At 46.6% G+C, this 25,248-nt stretch overlaps 1 protein-coding gene across 5 annotated transcripts in view; it reads right to left on the bottom strand.

Annotated features, from left to right (window-relative positions):
* The window catches only part of STK3 (serine/threonine kinase 3), a 318,957-nt gene that overhangs the window by 228,885 nt on the left and 64,824 nt on the right, over positions 1 to 25,248 (bottom strand). The gene's annotated exons all lie outside the window — the stretch shown is intronic.

Here is a 25,248-nt window from a genome sequence, read left to right as displayed (position 1 = left end):
ATGGTCATGAACTTTGGGTAATGACCAAAAGGATGAGCTCATGGGTACAACCAATGGAAAGAAATTGTTACCTTGTGCAGTAACATCTGTTCTCCGAGATGTATGTCCCCGTGGGTGCTCCACTACGGGTGCTCCACTACAGGTGTCGGGCTCGTCCCGGTGCCGCAAACTGGAAAGTTTTGCTAGCAGTAGCCCCCTCCGGAGGACCGCGCATGTGCAGAGCGTCCCGCGTCGTTCGCGCCTTTTCTGCGTCGCGCGGTCCGACCCGCCAGTTCCTCCTAGCCGGAACATCTGAAAGAGACAAAAGAGAGTTCCGAAGCAGGGAGGAGGGCGGGTCGTGGAGCACCCACGGGGACACACATCTCGAAGAACAGATGTTACTGCACAAGGTGAGTAACAATTTCTTCTTCTTCGAGTGATGTCCCCGTGGGTGCTCCACTACAGGTGAGTATGAAGCAGTCATCTAACCGTTGGTCGTGCTTCAGAATTACTTGTGTACAGAAGAAAGAACTGCCTGAGCGACTGCTATGTCTGTCGCTTTGAGACGGTCAAGGGCATAATGTCGAGCAAACGTGGATGAAGACGACCATGTAGCCACACGGCATATGTCCCGTAGCGGTACGTTCTTCAGGAAAGCCGTGGAGGCGGCCATACTCCTGGTTGAATGCGCAGTTGGTGGACAGGGTAGAGACCTGCTCCTGAGGGTGTAGCAACGAGTGATGCAGTTAACGATATGTGCCGAAATACGTTGTGACGACAGTTGATGACCTTTAGAGCGATTCGCCAATGACAATAGTAATCGTGGGGACTTCCGGAAGGGACGCGTTCTGTCTAAATAGAATGCCAACGCCTTTCTGACGTCTAATGTGTGCCAGCGGGCTTCCTCAGGTGTAGCATGTGGCTTGGGGTAGAAGGTAGGAAAGACTATAGGCTCATTGACGTGGAATGATGAATTAACCTTTGGCAGGAAAGCTGGATGACATCTAAGTGAGACTCTGACATCTGAGTGAATATTGTGTAGGGAGGATCGGCAGAGAGTGCCGTGAGCTCGGAGACTCGTCGAGCCGAGGCGATCGCAAGGAGAAAGGTAACTTTAATTGTGAGGGTCTGTAATTCACAAGTTGCAAGTGGTTCAAATGGTGGGTAGGTAAGAGTGTCCAGGACGAGGGTAAGATCCCATGGTTGCGAGATAGGCCTACGCGGTGGGTAGAGATTCGAAATACCCTTGAGGAACTTCTTTGTAAGTGGATGAGAGAAGACGGAAAAACCCTCTATTGGAGCGTGGAAGGCCGAAATTGCTGCCAAGTGTACTCTTAGGGAAGCAGCAGTCAAGCCTTGCCAATGCAAATGAAGTACATAGTCTAAGATGCACTGAATATGTGCTTTGAGGGGATCGATGGTCTGTGATTGACACCAAGCGAAGAAGCGACGCCACTTGTAGAGGTAAGATCGTTGAGTGCTGTGGCGTCTGCTCTGTACTAGTACATCCCTGACTGCTTGGGAGCAGGTTAGCTCTAGGCCTTGGAGCCAGTTAGGAGCCAAGCTGTCAGGTGCAAACGGTCGATGTCCGGATGGAGAAGATTGCCGATCCGTGGAAGCCGTTGAGGTCTGGATACCGACATCTGCATGAGTTGCGTGATCCGTGTCTGGCGGGGCCAGAACGGGGCCACCAGGATTACTGTTGCTGATTCGGATAGTATCTTCTCTATTACCCGGGGTATCAGTGGAATTGGGGGAAAGGCATATAAGAGATGGTATGTTCCCCACCTGAGCAGGAAGGCATCCCCCATCGATTGGGTGCCTATGCCCGCTCTTGAGCAGTAAGCGCGACATTTCTTGTTGTCGCGAGTAGCAAAGAAGTCGATCTCTGGGTAGCCCCATAGCTGGAACAGATTGCAGGCTACGGAGTGAAGGAGTTCCCATTCGTGTTGGGAATGGAAGGATCTGCTGAGTGCATCCGCAATTGTATTGGTTTTGCCGGGGAGGTAGGAGGCTGTGAGTGTGACATTGTGACGAATTGCCCAGTTCCAAAGGCGCACTGATTCCGCACACAGGGTCCTGGACCTGGCTCCGCCCTGCCGATTGATGTAGTATACAGTGCATATGTTGTCCGTAAGGACCTGTAGAGTGGTTCCCTGTATTCGGTGGATGAAGTGGCAACAAGCATTGAAAACTGCCCTGAGTTCCAGGAAATTTATGTGAAGTAGGGATTCTTGGTGGGACCATAATCCTTGGACCCGATAGTGCAGCATATGTGCCCCCCAGCCTACAAGGGTGGTAAGTTGGATTAATGGGGATTGGATCCGGAAGAGAACACCAGCCAGAGTATTGGCCGGTTGGAGCCACCATGTGAGCGATTCCTTGACATGGGCAGGGACAGGTGTGAGACCATTGATATTGGTAATGCCCGGTTTGTAGGCTACAAGGAGCCAATGTTGTAGACATCGCATGCGGAGGCGAGCATAGGTTATGACATACGTGGTGGAGGCCATGTGGCCTAACAGCTTCAGGCAGATAAGGTATGAGACTGTCGGGGCCGTAAGCAAGACGCTTGATAGGTCCCGTATGGTGTCGGCTCTGTCTGTAGGTAGGTACGCCATAGCGGTGGTAGAGTCTAGTTTGGCTCCAATGAAAACGATGGACTGGGCGGGAATCATAGTAGATTTTGGAAGATTGATAATTAGTCCAAGAGTCTCGAAGATACCTTTTGTAGTGGTAACTGCGGTCTCGGTCTCTTGTCTCGGAGGGGCCGTGAGGAGGTAGTCGTCAAGATAAGGAAAGATGGTGATGCCGGCTCGACAGAGGTACGCAGCTACGACTGCCATGGTCTTTGAAAACACTCTTGGGGCTGCGGATAGGCCAAAGGGGAGCACCGTGTATTGGTAATGATCGTCTCCCACGGTAAAGCATAGAAATCTCCTGTGAGCTGGACGGATATCAATATGGAAGTATGCGTTCTGTAAATCGAGGGACGCGAACCAATCCCCTTTGTGTAGTGCTGGGATAATGGAACCCAGAGTAACCATCTTGAATCTGTGTCTTCGCAGGTGGCGGTTGAGGCCGCGAAGATCTAGGATCGGTCTCCATCCCCCCGACTTCTTCTCGGTGAGAAAGTACCGGGAATAGAAACCTCTGCCTCGGAACTCGGGAGGAACTATTTCCACCGCACCTATAGTAATCAGGTGCATGACCTCCTGACGTAACAGGGATTCGTGAGAGGGGTCCCTGAAAAGGGACAGGGATGGGGGGTTGGTGGGAGGTAAAGTTGAGAACGGAATGGTGAGTCCAGAGGTTACGATCTCCCTGACCCAACGGTCCGTGGTGATGGCGAACCAACGAAGGGAGTAAGGGTTCAGACGGTGGTGGAAGAGCTTGGTTACTCGTGTTGGGGATTCCAGTAGGGGGATGGTGCGCAGACCCTCGACAAGTCTGTCAAACCTGCTGCCGCGGTTGTTGCTGGTTGTGGTTTTTGTTAGGCTGCTGGCGGCGGCGTTGGGGGCACTGCCTTTGTCTATGTTGGTCGTAAGGTCTAAAGCGTTGGTTGGAATAAAAAGAAGAAGAAGAAGGAGGAGGCCTTTGTCTGTTATACGGCCAAGCTCTCCTGCGCCTGAAAGGCGGAGTGTACATCCCGAGAGTTCTTAATGTGGTTCGGGAGTCCTTTCCAGAGTGAAACACTTGATCCGTGTTTTGGGCAAACAAGGACGCTCGGTCGAACGGAAGGTCTTCCACCTTTGGCTGTAGATCTTTTGGCACAGAGGCCAGGTGGAGCCAAGAGTCACGTCGCATGACAATCGATGTCGCCGTAGTGCGGGAAACTGAGTCGGCAATATCCAGAGATATCTGGAGTGCATTACGGGCCACTGTGTAACCCTCCTGCACAATGGATTTCAGTACGTCTCTCTTGGAATGAGGAAGATGTTGTATCAACGGCACCAACTTCGAGTAGTTATCGAAGTCATGGTTAGCAAGATGGGCAGAGTAGTTTGCCATCCTTAATGTGGCTGTTGCCAACGAATATACCTTCCTGCCGAGCAAGTCCAGACGCTTGGCTTCTTTGTCCGCGGTGGAATTTCTCGCTTGTGCGGACCTTGCCTTTTGTTGAGCTGCGTCGACAAGAATGGAATTTGGTACGGGGTGAGTGAAAAGAAATTCTGCGTCTTTGGCATCAATAAAGTATTTTCTGTCTGTGCGTTTATTGGTAGGGGGCATAGATGCCGGGGTTTGCCAGATGTCATTAGCTACTTCCAGGATAGCGGCATCGAAAGGGAGAGCTAGTTTTGACTTGCTGGACTGCTGCAAGTTTCTAAGGAGGGCATGGTGTTTTGGTGGTGCCCCAGAGGTGCGTAAGTTTTGTGAATGCGATACCCGTTTGAAAAGTTCATGAAATTGCTTGTAGTCGTCCGCAAGAGGAGGTTCGTCTTGAAAAACCGCGTCGTCCGGGGAAGAAGAAGCGGCATCTGTCGGAGAGGCCACGGACTGGTGCTCTGCCACCGGCGACTGAGTGGTATCGTCATGCGGGGCGGAAGTAGTTGACACATCCCCGGTAGGTGTTGGTGGGCGTTGAGCCGGTAGAATAGAGCCCTGGGTAGTCGGCCGTGGCAAATATAATTGTTGCCGGTCTGGGGACAAGGGTGAGTGCCTTGTGACTGAACGAGAACGATCAGAATGAGGCGAGGTGTGCATACGATGGCGAGAACCACGGTGTGAATACTGCGGAGAGTAAGAAGCGGCGCTCCTGTGGCGATAGTAACAGGAGCGAGGAGGAGATCGCGGGGATCGTGAGCAGTATGAATAACAATACGGGGATCTCGAGTAGTATGTGCGGTGATAGTGAGGCGGTGTAATGGGATCGCCTTGGGGATCTGTAATAGCGATGCGTAGGGGAATAATCGTAGTAATGGTCCCGCCGTCTTTGAGGTGGTGAGAGCAATGGCCCAGGAGAGAAGGTTGCCCTATCTGAACCTGGAGAAGGTGTGCGAGGATGGTGGGTCTTCCTTTGCGCCTTAGTCGGCACCGCCGTGGATGGTAGAGTCTGGGGGACCGGGCTACCCGGAATGGAGGCAACTGAGGCAACTTCCGAGACTTCTCCCGGAAGGTGTGGTGACCGAGGCGCCAAAGATGGGGATGGTGGAGCCGTGTCACTCTCAGAGACATGGGGTTGTAGGGCCGTAAGGGCCGGTGCCGAAACCACACACGGAGCCGGCTCAGCCGCGCACGATGGTTGGTCGGTGCGGGTTGGTGCCGACGTGCCCTGAGTGTGTGGGATAGCTGCATCACTAGGTCTTGAATGGGATGACCTAGGTGCCGAGTGTTTCCTCGGTGCCGTATCCGGTGCCTTAGCTGGCTGTGGCTTAGTCTTCGGTGCCTGCTTAGGCTTCGGTGCCGGGTCGACTCCCGGTGCTGGCTTAGCCTGGGAGCGATCATGAGGCAACCGTGCCAAGTGCCTCAGTGCCGAGGACCGCACCGTATCTGGCTGCGGTGCCGTTCGGAGACTCGGTGCCGCCGATGATGGTGCCGATTCCGGGCGGCCCGGCGGGACCGATATCACTGAGAGCGCGGGACTTGGCGCTGATGTGCTGCGGGCTTTCAATAATTTGACCGCTCCCTGCGTGGGAGGGTGGCCCGACGAGCCTCGTGCGTCTGTTGCACTTAGGCTCTTGGACGGAGTGGAGCCTCTCCCGTCCCTAGACTTCTGCGCACCCGGATCCTCTCATTCTGTTGCTGACGGCGGCTGGAGGGCCTTATTGAAAAGCAGCATTTTCAGGCGCATTTCTCTGTCGCGCCTTGTGCGTGCAGTTAACTTGGCACAGTGACCACATTTCTGGGGGATGTGGCCCTCTCCTAGGCAGCGAATGCAACGGGAGTGGCCATCAGAGACGGGCATGGCCTCTCCACACGAAGCACATTTCTTAAATCCCGGAGAGCCGGGCATGTCTGCTGAGGAGGTCTCCGGGGAAAGATCAACTTGAGGGGCTCACCGGAGCGTGCCTCAGACTTTATAACGGGAGAGGAAATATATATAATATATATTTTTTTTAAAACTGTCAACTACTAACTAACTAATCTAAGCAATAACTGACTAACACTAAGTAGGAAGGGGCTAACTGGGAAAGAATATCTAAATATATCAATGCGATTTCTCCTCAGGAGAGGAGCGTGTTCCAAATCCGTCTGCGGCCGTGGACGGTTAGGAGGAACTGGCGGGTCAGACCGCGTGACGCAGAAAAGGCGCGAACGCCGCGGGACGCTCTGCACATGCGCGGTCCTCCGGAGGGGGCTACTGCTAGCAAAAATTTCCGGTTTGCAGCGCCGGGACGAGCCCGACACCTGTAGTGGAGCACCCGTAGTGGAGCACCCACGGGGACATCACTCGAAGAAGAATGAAGTTTCTCTGCAGGATAGCTGGGCTTACTCTGCGAGACACAGTGAGGGGCTCAGGTCTTGGAGAGAGCCTTGGAGTAAAGCTGCAATTCCCATGGATCAAGTGAAATCAACTAAAGTGATTCAGGCACCTGATAAAGATACCCCCCTGGAGGCTTTCTTTGAAACTCTGTAGGCATGTCCCACTGGCCGGAGGCCCTGAGGACATGCTGGAGACATTATATCCCTCAGCTGCCCTGGGAAAGCAAAGTCTGCTCCTCCCTGTTCTCCATGCTACCATCCTTACCAGGAAAAGTGGAATAATAGAAAAGAAAAAGAAAGTTAAAGGAAGCCACCATTCTAAAGCATCTGTAATGTAAGTATTAAATAATATTCATTATCAATTTGAAGAGAAGGTTACTCACTTTGTGCAATAACTGAGGCTCTTTTGAGATGGTTGTCCCTGTGAGTGCTCCACCAAGGTGTTTGAGTGTCACTGCATTCTACTCAGAGAATTATGATAGCAGTGCCCTTGGGGGCCTGCACACACAGAGCAGCCAGTACGCATCATCAGTAGCAGCTATACCATATATGCAGCCAATCAACCCCTCAGTTCCTTCTCTGCCCCAGAACAAGATGTTCTGAAGCAGAAGGGAGGAAGGATGGATGGTGGAGCACCCATAGGGACAACCATTTTGCAGAATATCAGTTACTGCACAAAGTGAGTAAGCTTTTTTTCTTCTTTGAGGAGCATCTCTGTGGGTGCTCCACCAAGGTGATTATTAAGCCGTATTCATGCTTGGCAGAGGGAGCTTTGGTATGTCTACTATAACCCTAAACACAACAGTGAATCCGAACTGTGTGTCAGAGGCTGAGTAAGTTTCTAAAGCACAATGCTTTGTGAAAGTGTGCATGGAAGCCCAGGTGGCAGCTCTGAAGATGCCAGTTATAGGGACATTCTTTAAGGCTGGCCACAGAAGCAGACATTCTTCTCATGGAGTGAGCCTGGACTACTGCTGTGGGTTCCTGATTAAAACTGTGATAAGAGGCAAATGCACTTGGAGATCCACTTGTATAGTCTCTGTTTGGAAATAGTCATGCCCTGAGACCTTTCAGTGGAGGAAGCACAGAGCATTGGAAACTTGTGGAAAGGCCTGGTACCTTCTATATAAAAAGATAATTTCCCTGTGGACATCCAAAGCATGCAGAGCTGCCTCTCTGATATCAGCGTAGGACTTTGGAAAGAAGACAGGAAAGTAGATAGGTTCATTGCAATGGAAGGAGGTAGGTACTTTGAGAAGAAACTTGGGACTTGGACAGAGAACAATATTTTGTCCTTATGAAAGATGGTATATGGAGAGTCTGTCACAAGAGCTCTCAGCTCACCCACCTGGCATGCTGAAGTGATTGCTACTAAAAATGCCACCATCATGGACAGATGCAATAGTAAATAGCTCTTAGCACTAAGTTAAGGTCCCAAGTGGGAGTTGGAGGTTTTATAGGAGGGTAAATATTCTGAAGTCCCTTCATAAAGCATTTGACACTGGGATGAGCAAAAACCAATTAGCCCTCCAAGAGGAGATAGAATGCTGTTATTGCAGCTATGTGTACTTTTAGGGAACTAAGGGAGAATCCTGTGTCTTAGAGAACTAGGAGATACTCAAGTATATATGGAAGGGTGGCTTACATGGGAGAGATGCGATGATCATGACACCATATTGAGAACTGGTGCCATTTGTGTGAATATGTTTTTTCTCGTAAATGATCTGTGGCAATTGAGAAGAATCTCCTGGACAGGTGCAGAGCATGATGTTTCACATGACATCAGCCAGCAAGATGCCACCCCTGATGTTGCAGGGTCTAAGCGTTGGGGTGAGAGAGTGATTCGTCTGAGCATAAGCAAGCGAGGGACAAGTGGAAATTGCCAAGGGGACACTATTATCATCTGGAGGTATGGAAACCATGTATTTCTGGGCCAACTGGGTGTTATTAGAATGATTGTGGCTCTGTCGTGTTTTATTTTGAAGATTACTCGATGAAGGAGTGGTAGTGGTGGGAAACTACATGAATGGTGCATCCCACTGTAGCATAAAGGGGTCTCCCAAGGACTGGGAACCGAGACTCTCTCTGGAACAACAGAATGGGCATTTGGCATTGTTGCTGTTTGAAAACAGGTCTGCAGTTAGGTACCCCGACCATTTGAATACAGGGACTAGAATGCTGGGGTAGAGTTCCCATTTGTGATTTAAAGCAAAGTATCTGCTGAGATTGTCCACCATAATATTGTCTCTGCCTGGAAGGTAGGCAGCTATGAGGTCAATGTTAGGTGGAATGCACCAATTCCATAGGCGTACCACTTCACAACACAGTTGAAAAGAATGAGCACTGCCCTCACAGTTTATGTAATACATTGTTGAGAGATGTGGCATGCTTTGAGAACTGCTCTGAGTTCTAGAAGGTTTATCTGTAGTTTGGACTCTTCCTGAGACCAGCACATGTGTATAGTGTGGTGGTCGATGTGGACTCCCCATCCGAAAAGAGAAGTCTCTGTGGTAATTGTCACCAACGTAGGTATGGGATGGAAGGGCTTTCCACTGCAGGAGTTGTTCTAGATTGTCTGTCATGAGAGGGACTCCTTTATCTTGGGGGCACAGTAAAGTGCTTGTTGATAAGGTGATAGTGAGGTCTATAAACCATTTGTAGCCATGTGTGTACTGGCAAAATGCGTGGTCAAGCATGTTGGACCACAAAGGTGGATGCTGCCATATGGCCTACCAGTAGAAAACAGTTTCACCATAACCTGGAGGCTGCTCTGTGCTGATGAGATAGGTTTATGAGTACGAGAAACAGCTGATAGGGAAGTGCTGCTGTGGTGCAATCTAGATGGGCACCAATTAATTCCAACTGTTTTAGCTGGAGGTTCAGCTGAAGGTTCAGCTGCAGACCCAATTTGCTTAATAGGGCTCTAGTAATGGTGACCACTTGTTCTGTCTCATGGTAAGATGACCCTTTTAGAAGACAATCATCCAGATATGGAAAAATGACAATTCCCAGTCTGCAGAGATGCTCTGCAACCACTGCAAGGACTTTGGAAAATATCTGAACAGGTATGGAGAGCCCGAAGGGAAGAACTCTGTATTAGAAATAAACATCAAATCAGAGGTATCATCTGTGTGCAGAGTGTATTGCGATGTGGAAATACGTATCCTGTAGATCAAGGGTAGACAGCCAATTTCCCTTCTCAAAGGCAGAGATTATTATGGCGAGCATTACCATTTTGAAGTGCTGTGTGCAAATTAACTGGTTGAGGTTGCATAAATCAAGGATGAGTCTCCAACCTCCTGATTTCTTGGTTGTAAGAAGAAAATGGGAGTAAAACCCTTCCCCCTATGTTGTTCAGGTACATTTTCTACTGCTCCTAGTTGCAGGAGGTGATTCAGTTCCTACATGACAGCGACTTCATGAGAGGGGTCCCTGAGGAGGGATAAGTAGAGGTGGGAGGAGAGGGAAGAAGAAAGTGATGCAATAACCAATTCTCATGGTTCTAAGGGTATGTCTACACTTGCACCCTCTTTCCAGAGAGGGATGCAAATGTTGCTGAGCGAAATTGCAAATGAAGCACATATTTGAATTTCCTGTGCTTCATTTGCATATTCACATTATGGCACTATTTCGAAATAACAAATGCTGTGTAGACGAGGTTATTTCGAAAGAAAACTCTTCTTCTGAAATAACTCTTATTCCTCCTACAACAAGTTATTTCAGAAGAAGGGTTTTCTTTCGAAATAACCATGGCTACACAGCGTTTATTTCAAAATAGAGCTATTTTGAAATAGCACCATAACGTGAATATGCAAATGAAGCACAGGAAATTCAAATCCGCACTTCATTTGCAATTTCACTCAGCTGCATTTACATCCCTCTCTCGAAAGAGGGTGCAAGTGTAGACATACCCTAAAACACATCGATCTGTGGTGATGGTATTCCACACTGGATAAAAGGATACTAGTCGATTCCTGAATGGTGTGGGAATGATCAGATGCTATCTTGGAGATTTTGGAACTGTCTGACCCTCGACCAACCTTTCAAAAGGTTTGGCTTGATTTTGAAAACTGAGAAGTTGATGCAGGGTCCGCAGATTGTCTGCATCTGTTCTGATGCTGTCTGCATATGTTATCATATCACCTCTGTGGCTGAGCGAAGAGAGTTGGTCTGTATCCCTGATTAAAAAATCTCCCATTTTCTCTTGGTTACAGAGATGTGTATGCCAAAAGTCGTGAGAGTGGACTGTGTAAGGAGGCACTGGTGGAGCTGGAAAAGAGCTTTGAAGGATCCAAGGGCAAATCTTCTACTGTTGTCTTTACCTCTCTGGGGAAACCAGGCAGATGAAACCAGGATGCTCATCACATGACTACAGCAGTGGCGACAGAGGATGCCACTGTATATGAAGAGTCCAACGCAGCTTGGAGCACAGTGGGGGAAATAAGTGCACCATCATTAACATTGGTCATGAACTATTCAAAAAAAGAGAAGATTGAGACGTAATAGGAGTTTTCAGGTATCTAAAAGGGTGTCAACAGGAGGAGGGAGAAAACTTGTTCTTCCTGGCCTCTGAGGATAGAGCAAGAAGCAATGGGCTTAAACTGCAGCAAGGGAGGTTTAGGTTGGATATTAGGAAAGAGTTCCTAATGGTCAGGGTGGTTAAACACTGGAATAAATTGCCTACGGAGGTTGTGGAATCTCCATTTCTGGAGATATTTAAGAGTAGGTTAGATAAATGTCTATCAGGGATGGTTTAGACAGTACTGGATCCTGCCATGAGGGCAGGGGACTGGACTCGATGACCTCTCAAGGTCCTTTCCAGTCCTAGTATTCTAAGATCTTATGATTCTTATTTATTGTTCTGCGAGTGTTCAATAAAGGACGACATTTGATCAAATACATTGTGTGCATACTTGGCAAGAAGAGCAGCATAGTTTGCTATTCTGAGTTGGAGGGTGGCTGATGAGTATGCCTTTCTGCCACATAGGTCAAGGGCCCGTGGTCACCAACTGGTAGATCGCGATCTACTGGTTGATTGCAGGGGCTCTATGAGTCGATCTTCAGCTCCCTCTGAACTGTGCACCTGCGCACTAATTTTAAATTAGTACTCTTGATTTGCGGAGCAGCTACTCACGGAGCAGCAACACAGGTAACTAGCTGTGGCAGGCTGGTGGGATCTGCTGGGTCAGGAAGGCTGAAACACCCCGGCCAGCTGCCTGTGGCATTCAGCTGGAGGAGGCTGTGCCGTGTTCCAGCTGATCAGGTGGCTTTCCCTCTGCTCCAGCCATCGTGGAGAGTGGTGCACCCTGACTGAGCGCCATGGCCAGCTAGCCAGGCAGCCTCTCCTCTTTGCTCCAGCCCAGCTGCCCTGCACTGAACCCGGGGAGACTGCACCGCGCTCCTGCTGATCAGGAAGCCCTTCATCTTTGCTCCAGCCCAGCTGGAGCGAGGCACAGCTGGACTGAAGCAAAGAGGAGCAGTTGCCCGCCCAGCTGGCCATGGTGTTCAGCCCAGGTGTACCATGCTCCACGTGGGCTGGCGCAGAGGGGAAGCTGCCTGGCCAGCTGGCCATGGAGTTCAGCAGAAGCAGAGGCTGTTCTGTGCTACAGCTGGGCTGGCGTGCCCATGGTATTCAGCCTGAGGAGACTATGCCTTGCCCTAGCTGGATTGTAGCAAAGAGGAAGGGCTTCCTGACCAGCTGGCCATCCCAGCTAAGCTTCACCATGCTCCAGTAGGCTAGAACAGAGGGCAGCCACCAGAGGTGCCTTTGGGGCTAAATAGCCATGAAGCAATTTACCTTCAAGTGACACAAACCACAAGCTGCTACTTCCCCAGCCAGTTAAACATTGAAACTCCCCAAGTGCAGTCAAAGCTCCTCATGGCACAAATCCCCAAACTGCATCTTTCCTTTGTCTCTCCATTTCCTTCTCCTTCACTGCAGCTGTTTGCCTTTATCTGCTACCCAAATGCCCCAGTTTCTCCACCACTTTCCCCACTGGCTCTGTCCAGTGCAAGATATTAATTATTACAGAAAGGAATCCCCTTCCCCTTTACTCATCCCCATGGCAGCTCATTTCTACTGGCTGCATCTGTGCACCAGTTCTATGTCTTGTCTATTCCCAAGAGGTGCTGCTGGAGGATACCAAAGGCTTTTCCTATAGCCCTGTGATCTCTCCATCCCATTCCACACATGATGATATGTTGTAGGCCACTCCGCCAGACAATGCTTCCCCCCTTAGATATCCCTTTATCACCTTATAGCCTCTGGGTGTAACCCACATGCAAATCCCTGCCCACGCCATGCTGTTTAAATACAAACCTGAAGATATGGCCTCAGCTGATTGCCATATTTGGGGTCAGAAAGGCATTTTCCTCCAGGGTAGATTGGCAGAGGCCCTGGAGGTTTTTCACCTTCCTGCATAGCATGGGGCACGGATCACTTGCTAGAGGATTCTCTGCATCTTGGGGTCCTTAAACCATTTGAGGACTTCAATATCTGAGATACAGGTTGAAGCAAAATGCAGGACAATGTAGCACTTTAAAGACTAACAAGATGGTTTATTAGATGATGAGCTTTCGTGGGCCAGACCCACTTCCTCAGATCAAATAGTGGAAGAAAGTAGTCACAACCATATATACCAAAGGATACAATTAAAAAAATGAACAAATATGAAAAGGACAAATCACATTGCAGAACAGAAGGGGGATGCGGGGGGGAGGGGGAGGGGGCGGAAGGAAGGTAAGTGTCTGTGAATTGATGATATTAAAGGTAGGGAGAGTGGGATGTTTGTGAGTTAATGGTATTACAGGTGATAATTGGGGAAACTGTCTTGGTAATGGGTGAGATAGTTCAAATTCTTGTTAAGTCCTTGTTGGCAAGTGTCGAATTTTAACATGAATGACAGTTCAGAGGATTCCCTTTCAAGTGCAGATGTAAAAGGTCTTTGTAGCAGAATGCAGGTGGCTAAGTCATTTAGAGAGTGTCCTTTCTGGTTAAAGTGGCAAGAAACTGTTTTCTCTTTGTGATCTTGTCTGATATCTTAGCCACCTGCATTCTGCTACAAAGACCTTTTACATCTGCACTTGAAAGGGAATCCTCTGAACTGTCATTCATGTTAAAATTCGACACTTGCCAACAAGGACTTAGTTCAAATTCTTGTTATCTCACCCATTACCAAGACAGTTTCCCCAATTATCACCTGTAATACCATTAACTCACAAACATCCCACTCTCCCTACCTTTAATATCATCAATTCACAGACACTTACCTTCCTTCCGCCCCCTCCCCCTCCCCCCCGCATCCCCCTTCTGTTCTGCAATGTGATTTGTCCTTTTCATATTTGTTCATTTTTTTAATTGTATCCTTTGGTATATATGGTTGTGACTACTTTCTTCCACTATTTGACCTGAGGAAGTGGGTCTGGCCCACGAAAGCTCATCATCTAATAAACCATCTTGTTAGTCTTTAAAGTGCTACATTGTCCTGCATTTTGCTTCAACTACCCCAGACTAACACGGCTACATTTCTTGAGATACAGGTCAGAGGATTATTCTAAGAGAGGGTGGGTGAGATTCTGTGGCCTGCATTGTTCATGGGGTCAGACCAGATGATCATAATGGTCCCTTCTGACCTTAAAGTCTATGAGATTCTAGGAGCCTCAGTCTCTCCCCAGACACAAACCTGCCCAGACCTGCCTAGTGGGGAGTTTTCCTCAGTGCCTGGGAATGAGAATGGAACCTCTGCTGCTTTTCCTTTCCCTGTCCTCTCCCAGGTGTAGCTGGTCCAGTCCAGCCCAGTGACATCAAAGCCTGGAGAAGCCCTCATATTGACCTGTGCTGTCTTGAGTGTATCCATCACTGACAGCAGCTATGATTGGAACTGGGTCTGGCAGGGTCCTTGGAAAGGCCTGGGGCCCAGTGAAGCTGTCCCTGCTGGGTTACAGCTCCAGCAGACCACACTGATTATCATGCACAAATAAATCATGAAAATGTTAAATTCTAAATCCAAACAGCTGTAAAAGCTGTCTTCAGTCTGTCCATGACAATAATATCACCACACTGTACCAAAACACAAATATCACACATTTGGTAGTTTAGTGCTATCTTGCTTTTTATTTTAGCTCTACCTCCCTGGCTGGCAATAATCATGTATAGCGAACCTAGGCCACCTAAGAAATCGAAAATGTACAATTCCACGTGGAATGGGAAAATGAATTTCTGTTCACAAATATAAAAGATAAGAGCGTATGCTTGATATGTCATCAAAGTTTATCATTCAGTAAAGGGCAATTTGGAACGACACCACACAACAGTACATAGTAAATTCAAAGATAGTTTTCCCTTGAACAGCATGCTATGTACAAAGAAAGTTAACGAACTGAAGACCATTCTGAAAGCTCAACAGTCATTATTTTTTAAACCAGCAGCAAAAGGCAAGACTTGCACTGAAGCATTATTTCATATTTGCCATTTGCTGGCAAAACAGAAGAAATCATTCACAGATGGTGAAATAATTAAAGCAGCAATGTCTGTGGCAGCTGACTCTTTATTCAAAGATTTTAAAAACGAAGAAATAATGACAGCAATCCAGGGCATGTCACTTAGTGCTTCCACAGTAGCAAGACAAGTGGAATCTATGTCTGAAGAGGTCTTTCAGCAACTACAGCAGGACCTGAAGGACTGCAAATGCTTCTCACTGCAATTCGATGAATCTATTGACATGACCGACACCGCCCAGCCGATTGTTTTTGTGTGTATGGTTTTTAAGGATATTACAATTAAAGAGGATCTTCTCACCCTTTTGCCCCTTAAAGAGAGAACAAGAGGTGAGGCTATATACAACACATTCAAAAGGTATGTGCTTGAGAAAAACATTCCAATCAAGAAACTGGTTTCCATCACAACAGATGGAGTACCAGCCATGCTTGGTGCAACTGAGGGCCTTGTTGCATTTTGAAGGAAGGATCCTCATTTCCCTTCTTTTGTCAATTATCACTGTATAATCCACCAGCAAGTATTAGCAAGTAAAGTTATGGATTTCTCTCATACAATGAAAGTAGTTAAGATTGTAAACTTGATTTGAGCAAGACCCCTTCAGCACCGCCTGTTTAAATCCTTACTCAACGAACTCGATGCTGCCTATGGTGAACTAATCCTCCATGCTGATGTGAGGTGGTTAAGTCAAGGAAAGGTCCTGCAAAGATTTTTAGAGCTGATGCCTGAAATCAACACTTCTCTTAAATCAAGGAATGAAGTGTGCAGTGAGCTGTCAGATAGTGCATGGTTGCTAGACTTTGGGTTCCTTACAGATATGACATCAAAACTGAATGAGTTGAACTGTGAACTTCAGGGAAAGGACAGGGACTTAGTACATATGCTCAGTGCTGTGAATGCATTCAAACTGAAACTGGGCCTGTGGTCCTCCCAATTAAAGAATAAAACACTGCATCACTTCCCAAGTCTGGAGGGAATACAGACAGTCCCCGAGCTACGCTGCGGCTTTGCTCCCGGTGCCTCTGGTCTGCTGGGGACCATCTCCAGCAGACCAGGGACACCTGGAGCAAAGCCGCAGCGGTGGTGGGGTCCCGCGCCTCTGAGGCTTTGCCAGCTAGTGCGCCCTCCCCCCCCACCCCCCCCTCAGCAGACCAGGCTTTTGTTGTGGACCCTGGGGTCGAGCAGCTAGGGTGCTGCCGGGTTGGTCCTGCAGGGACCTACCTGGCAGCCCAGCTGTTCTGTCCCAGGCTCGAGATTCAACCACTGTTGAAACTGATCAGTGGCTGATTCCAGGAAGCTGGGGGCAGAGCAATTCTGCCTTCAGCTTCCTGTAGTCAGCCCCTGGTCAGTTTCAGCAGCAGCGGCTGAATCTGGAGCCAGTTCCGACTTACATACAAATTCAACTTAAGAACAAACCTATAGTCCCTATCTTGTACATAACCCGGGGACTGCCTGTACTAGAAAAAATTAATGAGAAAGAAAAATGGTTCCACCCAGAAAACTTCTGTGCACACCTGAAGAAATTAACAGAGGAATTCAACAGGAGATTTCAGGAATTAGATGATAGAACCATGTTTATCATGTTTATCTCAAATCCATTCCTTCAAGTAGAAGACATTAGTGGCTTGGCTACCAAATTTCATCAGGTATTTCATATACAAAGCAGTGGACTTGACATGGAGATAATTACTATGCAAAATGATATTGAGCTGAAAGTCAGAGCAAGGGACAGTGATTTTTGGAGACTTGTAAACAGAGAAAACTATCCACTTCTACCATCTTGTGCTTTCAAAGTGAAGGCTTATTTTGGTTCCACATACCTCTGTGAGACACCATTCTCCCAATTGAAGATAATCAAGTCCAAGTATCACACCCTCCTCACAGATGCCCATCTGATGGACTGTGTATGAGTAGCAATCTCAGACTATAACCCAGACTTCAAGACACTGGCAAATACTGTTCAGTCACAGGTGTCACGCTGAGACTTTGTTATTGGAGGACAAAATGTATAATCATCAATGCTTCAATTTAGATTTAAATAGCATAAATTAAAAACAGACCATTTATTTCATAACTATAAACACGTGATTTTAATTTTATATATCACATAATTTAAAAATAAATTGTTTATCTACAACATTATCTTAGGGTAGATCTTGGGTTGCCCATAAATTCAAAAAGTGATCTTACACTGAAAAAGGTTGGTGACCACTGGTCTAGGTGCTTCCAGTCTCTATTGTATGACACCGTGTGCACAGCCTGCTGTTTGCCCCTTTGGTTTATGGCCTATGCCACCAAAGAGTTAGGGGTAAGATGAAAGAATAAGAAGTCTGATCTCTGAGGTGCCACATAATACTTTTCTTCCAACCTTTTACAGGATGGGGGGGCTAGTGGCTGAGGTCTGCCATATGGGCTTAGCTGGGTCCATAAGTACTGGGTTCATAGGTAGCGCCAGCTTAACCAGAGATGAGACATGAAGAATGTCTGTAAGTCTATGCTTGGTCTCTGGTAAGCTCATCAGAGAGAGATGTCCAAGGAGTCTTCTACTCTCTTTTAAAGCTCCTAGAAAGACTTGAAATTGTCCCTTGACATAAGGGGTCGGGACATGATGGTATCATCTGGTAAGGAAGATGGCATATGTTCTGGTGCCGGAGAGTCGGTTTCTATTTCTTCCTCCATGATCTCTGAGTCTTCCTCCTCCTCTGCTATTAATTGATCTGTTGAGTGTGCAGGAGAAGCCCAGGCTCTGCATAATAGAGCTGGCTGTGGGAGTGGTTGAGGCTGTTGAGCTTGGTATATGGCCCAGGGATCCCAATAAGGCCAACTGGATGGCATAGGTATAAGTGGGGGCAGCTACTGAGGAGGTTGCCACTGAGGTGGCTACTATGTTGGTCTTGGCGAGAAGTACCTAGAGCTATGGAGACCCAGGAAGGAGTCGTCTTCCTTATCACTTAAAAGAAGACCCAGCTTGTATGGCTGAAAAACTAAAGCAGGAGGTATCTGGTGTGCCATTGCTACTGAATAGAGGTGTTCCAGGTACCGACATGACTAAGAGTCCACATTCATAGTAAAAGCTTGTGGTACCAGGAGGCTTGTGCCTGAGGCATTGCTTGTAAGGTAGGCTGTGCCATCAGTGCCAAGTGTTTGGCTTATACCAACAGTGCAGAAGGTGACAGCACAGAGACACTTGGTGCCAAGGTAGCATGCAGTTTTGCTGGTGCCAAAACTGAAAACCTTAGAGCTGGCCTGAGTAGGGTCTTTCACTCCTCGAGCTGTCACATTGCTAGGTGTATCCGGTGCCTTGCAGTCTGGTGACCTGGGTGCCGCCAGTGCTGGGACTGATATTTTTTGTAAGAGCGTGCTTCTTTGTGGGGGAATCACACCTGGATGATGAGTGGGAGTGTCTCTCAGAGGACTGTACTGAAGCAAAATCCTTTGAGCTCAAGTCTGAGGGAGCTGCTCTCTCTGACACCACCATAGGGTAGTCTTGGCGGTGTGGTGTGCTCTGGGTCTGAGGGTGGATGAAGAGACTTCTCTAGGAGCTGTATTTTGAGTTGAACCTCCCTTGCCTTTCTGATTTTGGTGGTGAGCTTTTTACAGTGAAGGCACAGACTGGTGGAGTGTGCCTCACCTAAGCAATGGACACACTGTAAGCATCTGTCCAAAATAGGTATTGACAATCTGCAGGTCAAACCCCTTTTAAAACCTGGAGAACTGGATATGACCAGATAACAGATCACCACTAATGCAGGAACAATGAACAACCAACCTTTTTTTTAAAGACAAAAAATACTACAACTAACTAGACTATGAACTAACAACAGACTATGAACTAACAACTAACTAAGAATCTAACTGATCTTTGAGAGCAACTACTGGGTTCTAATCAAAGCCAACATGGCAGAGAAGGAACTGAAAGGTTCAGTTGGCTATGCATGTGGTGTAGCCAGTCCTAATAGCGCATGCTAGGTGCTCCATGTGAGCAATCGACCAAGAGAACTGCTATTTTAATTCTCCAACTAGAAGTGCAGTGGTGCTCAAACACCTAGGGGGAGCACCCAGAGTGACACTCCTTGAAGAAGTCCTACTTACTCAGTCTCATCAGGCCACTCTGGCATTCTCTTGGTAGATTATGGAATTAGAAAAGTAATAATAAATTAAGTATGACTTTGTAATCACAATTAATTTCTGCAATCTTCTTTAAAGGGCAACATTAGAATCGGATTTCTTAATGTAAACTGTTACAAACTGCATCTATCAAAATGCACACAGCACATATTTCAGGTACAAATATTAGGTAGCTCCTACCCCATGACAGATTATTAAATATTTTCCCCCTTTAAGTTCTTACAGACTGTCATCAAGACAACACTTGAACTGTCTCTTTAATCTAGCCCTATAAAAGCTGTTTGCATATTCAGGATCACATTATCCTTTCAGCCATAGCATCGCATTGGGATCTCATGTTTAGCAGAATATTCACCATTACTCTCAGATTTTTTAAGACCCACTGTTTTCCAGGATAGAGTCCCCCATTTTGTAAGTATGGCTACATTCTTGGTCCCAAATGTATACATTTTGCCACATAAAAACATGTTGTTGGCTTGAGCCCAGTTTACCAAGCAATCCAGATCACTCTAAATTAGTGGCTTGTTCTCTTTATTATTTACCACTCCCCCAGTTTTTGTATCACCTGCCAACTTCAATGCTGATTTTATGTTGTCTTACAGGTCATTGATGAAAATTTAAACAAGCAAAGGACCAAGGACCTCAACTAAAAACACACTTGAGTTAGCTAGTTTTTAATCCATTTTACATGTGCCATGTTAATTTAACATCATTCTAGGTTTTTAATCAAAATGACATATGATACCAAGTAAAATACTTTACAGAAATCTAAAATTACCTCATTACACTATTACCTTTACCAAACTTGATATCCTTTTTTTAAATGAGATTACAAGTTAGCATATACAGTATCAAAAGCTATATGAAGGAAGATCATTTGTTATAAGATACATGTCGGGGGAGGGTGAACACAAGAAGTTTAGTCCTTGGTGGAAGTGACACAAGCTGAACAGGAGGTATGGATAATCCGGGTAAGTGCTATGGAAAAATAAATATCGTGATTGGACTTAAAACAAATCAAAACAGTTCAAACTGGTTTCCTAGAATAATCTGTGGAACACATGATGTCCATATGCCCGGTACCAATAAACTGCATCACAGAAAACAAAGGCCAATACTGTGATATCTTGAAAATGCAGCTACTACCAACCTGTTTCAAAACACAGCTGCATGCATTGCTGTGAGTGTGCGGTAAGCTTACAAAGAAAGTAGACACAAGAACAAGAGAATACGGTTTCTGTAACTGACCTGCAGCATTTACCTGCAGGACCCCACCCAGTCAGTAGATGTTGATCCTGTTGGTGAAGTATTAAGTGGGTTCCGTCAGCTCTCTGAGGCAGGTGATTCATGACTTTACCTGGCTATAAGGGAGTGGGAGTGGCACTGTTGCAGGAGAGAAAAAAATAAATATCTAGATTGTGGACTGACCAGTTCTGAGGGAGGAACCCTAGTAACAGTCAAGCTTAGAGAGACTTAAAGTAAACTTTAGGATATTGTGTTCCAAATTTGTTTGTTAAAGCAAAACACCAGGAAGACAATGAATTTGGCTATAAATAACCTGTCACTACACACACACACACACACACACACACACACAGAGAGAGAGAGAGAGAGAGAGAGAGAGAGCGAGCGAGCGAGCGAGCGAGCAAGCGCAGGTGGGAAAGACTCCTTTACATATAAAAAAAAAAATTACTTCCTTTGCTTGTTAAAGATCCAGTAAGTATGGATTTTGGAGGGCATAGCTTGATAATCAGAAGGGCAAATATTGCTAGAGAACTAAAAGCTTTCATTTACCAAATTGGTAATTGGAATTTTCATTGAAGACTGGGTCTAGACTATATCTAGTACAACAAAATTAAATATGGCCAGTGCCAAATTTTTGTTTGCATTTCAAAATAAAATGGTAGAGAAGAACAGAAATGCAGGTAACTGTTGATTAGGGAGGTTAAGAGCAAATAAAGTAGCTGAGAGTTTCATTTAAAGACACATAGTAACAGAATGCAAACAAATATGATGGCATCCATACCGTTGTCTAGCCTTTTACAGAGCAGTCCTGAGGATACCCATAAGCTTTCTCCCTTTTAAGACTTCCTTCATCAAAGAGAAGAATATTTACTCTTCATGAAGAATAAATGTTACTTTCTGAAGTACAGATTAGACCTCCCTGGTCTGGCACCATCGTTACCTGAGTGGTCCTGAACAAGAGAACTTGCTGAACCATGGGAGCTCTGGCCTGTGGGTTCACCTGGGGCTGTCCCCAGTTGCTGGCCTGGCCAACATGTTGCCCCCAAACCTGATCACAGGGCTCTGCTCCCAGTCGCCCAGTCCCATGGGCTGCCATCCCTCCAAACTCTTCTCTTAGCCACCCAGCCTCATGCAGGTCAGCAGTTGCTCCAAGGGTTCTGCTCTCAGCCCTATGCAGGGTGGCAGTGCTCTACAGGCTGCCAGCCCCACTCCCAGCAGGCTCTCTAGCCATTGGCCCTGGGGCTGCCAGCCCAACAAACCAGCTCCACTTCCAGCTAATATCAATCTCTGCAGCTGAGACTCTCTGGTCCAGCAGGTCTCTGGTCCAGCAACATCCATGGTCCTGCTGGACCACAGATGTTGCTGGACGAGAGAGACCCAGACCAGAGAGGTTCAGCCTGTATGTCCTTATCTAACTACCAGCAGCATAAATTAAGTTAGACACCAGAAGGGTGAGGCAACCCCAGGACCATTACATGGATGAAAAAAGTGCTACTATTAGACTATTGGGTTGGTTTATGGTCATGGGCTTTCTAGCATAAGCCAAACATGGTGGTCCTAAGCTTCAACACAATCAGATGAAATGGCACTCATCACCTTTATGTAGTCTGAAATATTTAACCACAAGTTTAAGTACTTTACAAGAAGAAATCATTGCTATTCTTCAACCTGAAATGCCTTTTCCCCCCTTTTCATCCTCCCCTAAACTGAAACTTAGTATAGTTCTTTGGAGTAGCTAGAGTGTGGTTAAATGGAGGAAGCTATGCTTGTTTGCATGGAATCTCCTATTTCCTCCCTGCCAAAACACTTGTTTAAAAAAGTCATGTAATATTTCTATTAAACTGTAAATGCAGTCGACAAGGAAATGGTCTACTGGCAGTGTATTACATTTGTGGCAATGCCAACCAGCCTACAGCAAAATAGTGCATATAATAATTCCAACATGCATTACCACGTAACAAAATTGTACTTTACATAAGTACCACAGAACTCAAGCAAGGCCCAGAAACAGCAATGAAAATTTGCCCAAGTTTTCATGCTTGCCTATATCAATTGTATGTCATAACTAAAACAAAATAGAAAAGCATCTGCATATGTACAAGGATCCTGTGAAGTTAGATCATATAACTCCTGGAAAACCATTGCAACTTAAATCTGTGTATTTCTTGTTAACCACTGTAACAACTCACTAATAAAAATTAAGAAAAACTTTGGGTATCAAATATACAAAAGACTATTAAAGGCATACAAGTCCTTAAAGACCATAACACAATTTATTAACCAGAACATGTGTTCTGTATAATCCAAAATTGTTATGTTAAATTACTTTGGCCTTTGATATCATTCATTTGATTACAAGAATTAAAAAGATTCACAAGCTTTCAAATTCAAAACAGTGACCTTTGGTTTATAAGCAGCTATTGTCATACTCATATAATCCTCTATGATAATTTAGTCCTTACCTTTCATTATCTAGTGAAACTACGTGCAATTACGTTAAAATGATCCCAGATGTAATAAAGATGATTTCGCTAATGTAAAACAGTAAAACTAAAAAAAAAAACTCAATACAATCAAATTTAATAAATCTGCAATCAATACAGTTCTTGAGAACAGTTTAAAATGTTAAATCTTCATTAATTAAGCCACTCAGTAAAAAAGGGTGAGCTTGAAAAAGATATGTTGTCTTCATCTCAATTTGAATTATTTTGATTCATACTTTAATTACAAAATAGCTAAAAACAATGGCTTTGCCAAAAGTTTTATTAGGTGATTCTTTAAATGCTATGTTTCAGATCACAAAACAATCTGTAGTTTTGCTTTAACTACTCACAAAAAAAACATTTTGCAACTTTAGAGACCTTCCCTGGTTTTTAAAAAACATGTCTACTAAAGACTCTTGTGTATTCAATTTATTGTCATGATATAAAAACAGCACCTTTTTACTCAACCGCTATGGTTCCCTGTATTTGTATTAACATGATGGCTCATGAGCTACTGACAAAAAAGTTTAAATAATATTATACGGAAGTATGTATGTCATGATTAAATATTCACAGACATACTGGGAAACAAACTGCCTTTTAACAACATATAATGTCTTGTTATTAGCCTGGAATAGATTCTAATTATAAATGGCACATGAAAATAACTATTTTTTATTAGAATCCTACCTATGAGAAAGGCATAACTATTATTTATAGTGCATTTCAATAAACAAAAGGATATCAAACTGGTGGCAGTACTGTCCCTGGACAACACCTATCCATGAACTTCTCAAAAAGCAGTATTTTTTAATTATTTTCACTCTTAGATAACACATTCTATTTTTTTTTTCAATCTAGTAACACAAAAACTGGTCTAGAATTATGAACACTGTCAAAATCTACAGGCAGTCCCCGGGTTACGTACAAGATAGGGACTGTAGGTTTGTTCTTAAGTTGAATCTGTATGTAAGTCGGAACTGGCGTCCAGATTCAGACACTGCTGAAACTGACCGCCAGTTCTGACTTACATACAGAATCAACTTAAGAACCCCAGGCGTCCCCAAGTCAGCTGCTGCTGAAACTGATCAGCAGCTGATTCCAGGAAGCCCGGGGCAGAGCAACTCTGCCTGGGGCTTCCTGTAGTCAGCGCTGGTCAGTTTCAGCAGAAGCTGACTTGGGGACGCCTGGGGCAGAGCAGCTGGGGTGCTGCCGGGTTGGTCCAGTAGTGCCCAGAGCGGGCGCTGCAGGACCAATCGGCAGCGCCCCAGCTGCTCTGCCCCAGAGTCCAAAACAAAAGCCTGGTCTGCTGTGGGGGGGGGGGGGGGGGAAGCACACTAGCTGCGCCCCCCCCCCCCCAGCAGACCAGGGACACGGGGAGCAGAGCCGCAGCGGCAGAGGGGTGCCGCGCCTCTGAGGCTTTGCTCTGGCAAAGCCTCAGAGGCGAGGGACCTTGCCGCGGCTGCAGCTTCAGTCTGGGTGCCTGTGGTCTGCTGGGGACGGTCCCCAGCAGACCACAGGCTCCCGGACTGAAGCCGCAGCCGCGGGCGGGTTCCCGCGCTTCTGAGGCTTTGCCAGAGCAAAGCCTCAGAGGCGCGGGACCCCCGCGCGGCTGCGGCTTCAGTCCGGGAGCCTGTGGTCTGCTGGGGACCGTCCCCAGCAGACCACAGGCACCCAGACTGAAGCGGCAGCAGCGGCGGTTCCCCGCGCCTCTGAGGCTTTGCTCTGGCAAAGCCTCAGAAGCGCGGGAACCCGCCCGGTGCCCCTGGTCTGCTGGAGACGGTCTCCAGCAGACCAGGGGCACCGGAGCAGCTTACGAATGGGGCTTTCTCGCCCCGACCTCCGGGGCAAGAAAGCCCCGTTTGTAAGTGCGGATCCGACATAAGTCGGATCCGCGTAAGTCGGGGACTGCCTGTAATTGATCAAATCCTGAATTCTGTTCTTGACTATTACTAATCAAAATACCTACTGAATGGGGGAAGGATGGTCACACGGTTATGGTTATGTAACTCTGACAAGAGGACCCGAACCTGGGACCTATGGAGCATTGTGCATGAGCCTCTACCGCTTGAGCTATAAGTCAGCTGATTATGAACTAAGTCTGTAGAGCAGACTAAGGCAATGTCCACATTACAGGGGAAGGTCAGCTTAATGTGCGCAATTCTAGCTACTTAAAAGACATAGCTGGAGTCAGTGTACCTTAAACAAAGTTTCCGCACTGTCCTCACTGTGGGAGATCGATGTGAGAAACACTCCAGCTGACTTACCTTACGCTTCGTGAAGAGTAGGAGTACCACCACTGATGGGGGGCATCCTTAGAGTTTGATTCAGTGGGTCTTTACCACAGCAGCATCGATCTTCCCACAAGTGAACACGTGGCCTCATTATCTCTCAATGTAAGTGACCTAAGTGCCACTAGGTGGGACAGTACACCACACCTAGAAGATGTGTGGGTTACAGTTACAGCAGCAGACTGAACTCAGGTGATCTGGGTTC

This window comes from Pelodiscus sinensis, chromosome 2, assembly GCF_049634645.1.
Source record: "Pelodiscus sinensis isolate JC-2024 chromosome 2, ASM4963464v1, whole genome shotgun sequence".
In the NCBI taxonomy this organism is placed as follows: domain Eukaryota; kingdom Metazoa; phylum Chordata; order Testudines; family Trionychidae; genus Pelodiscus; species Pelodiscus sinensis.
The sequence above is the reverse complement of the archived record's forward strand: the minus strand, read 5'-3'. Positions and strand labels throughout refer to the sequence as shown.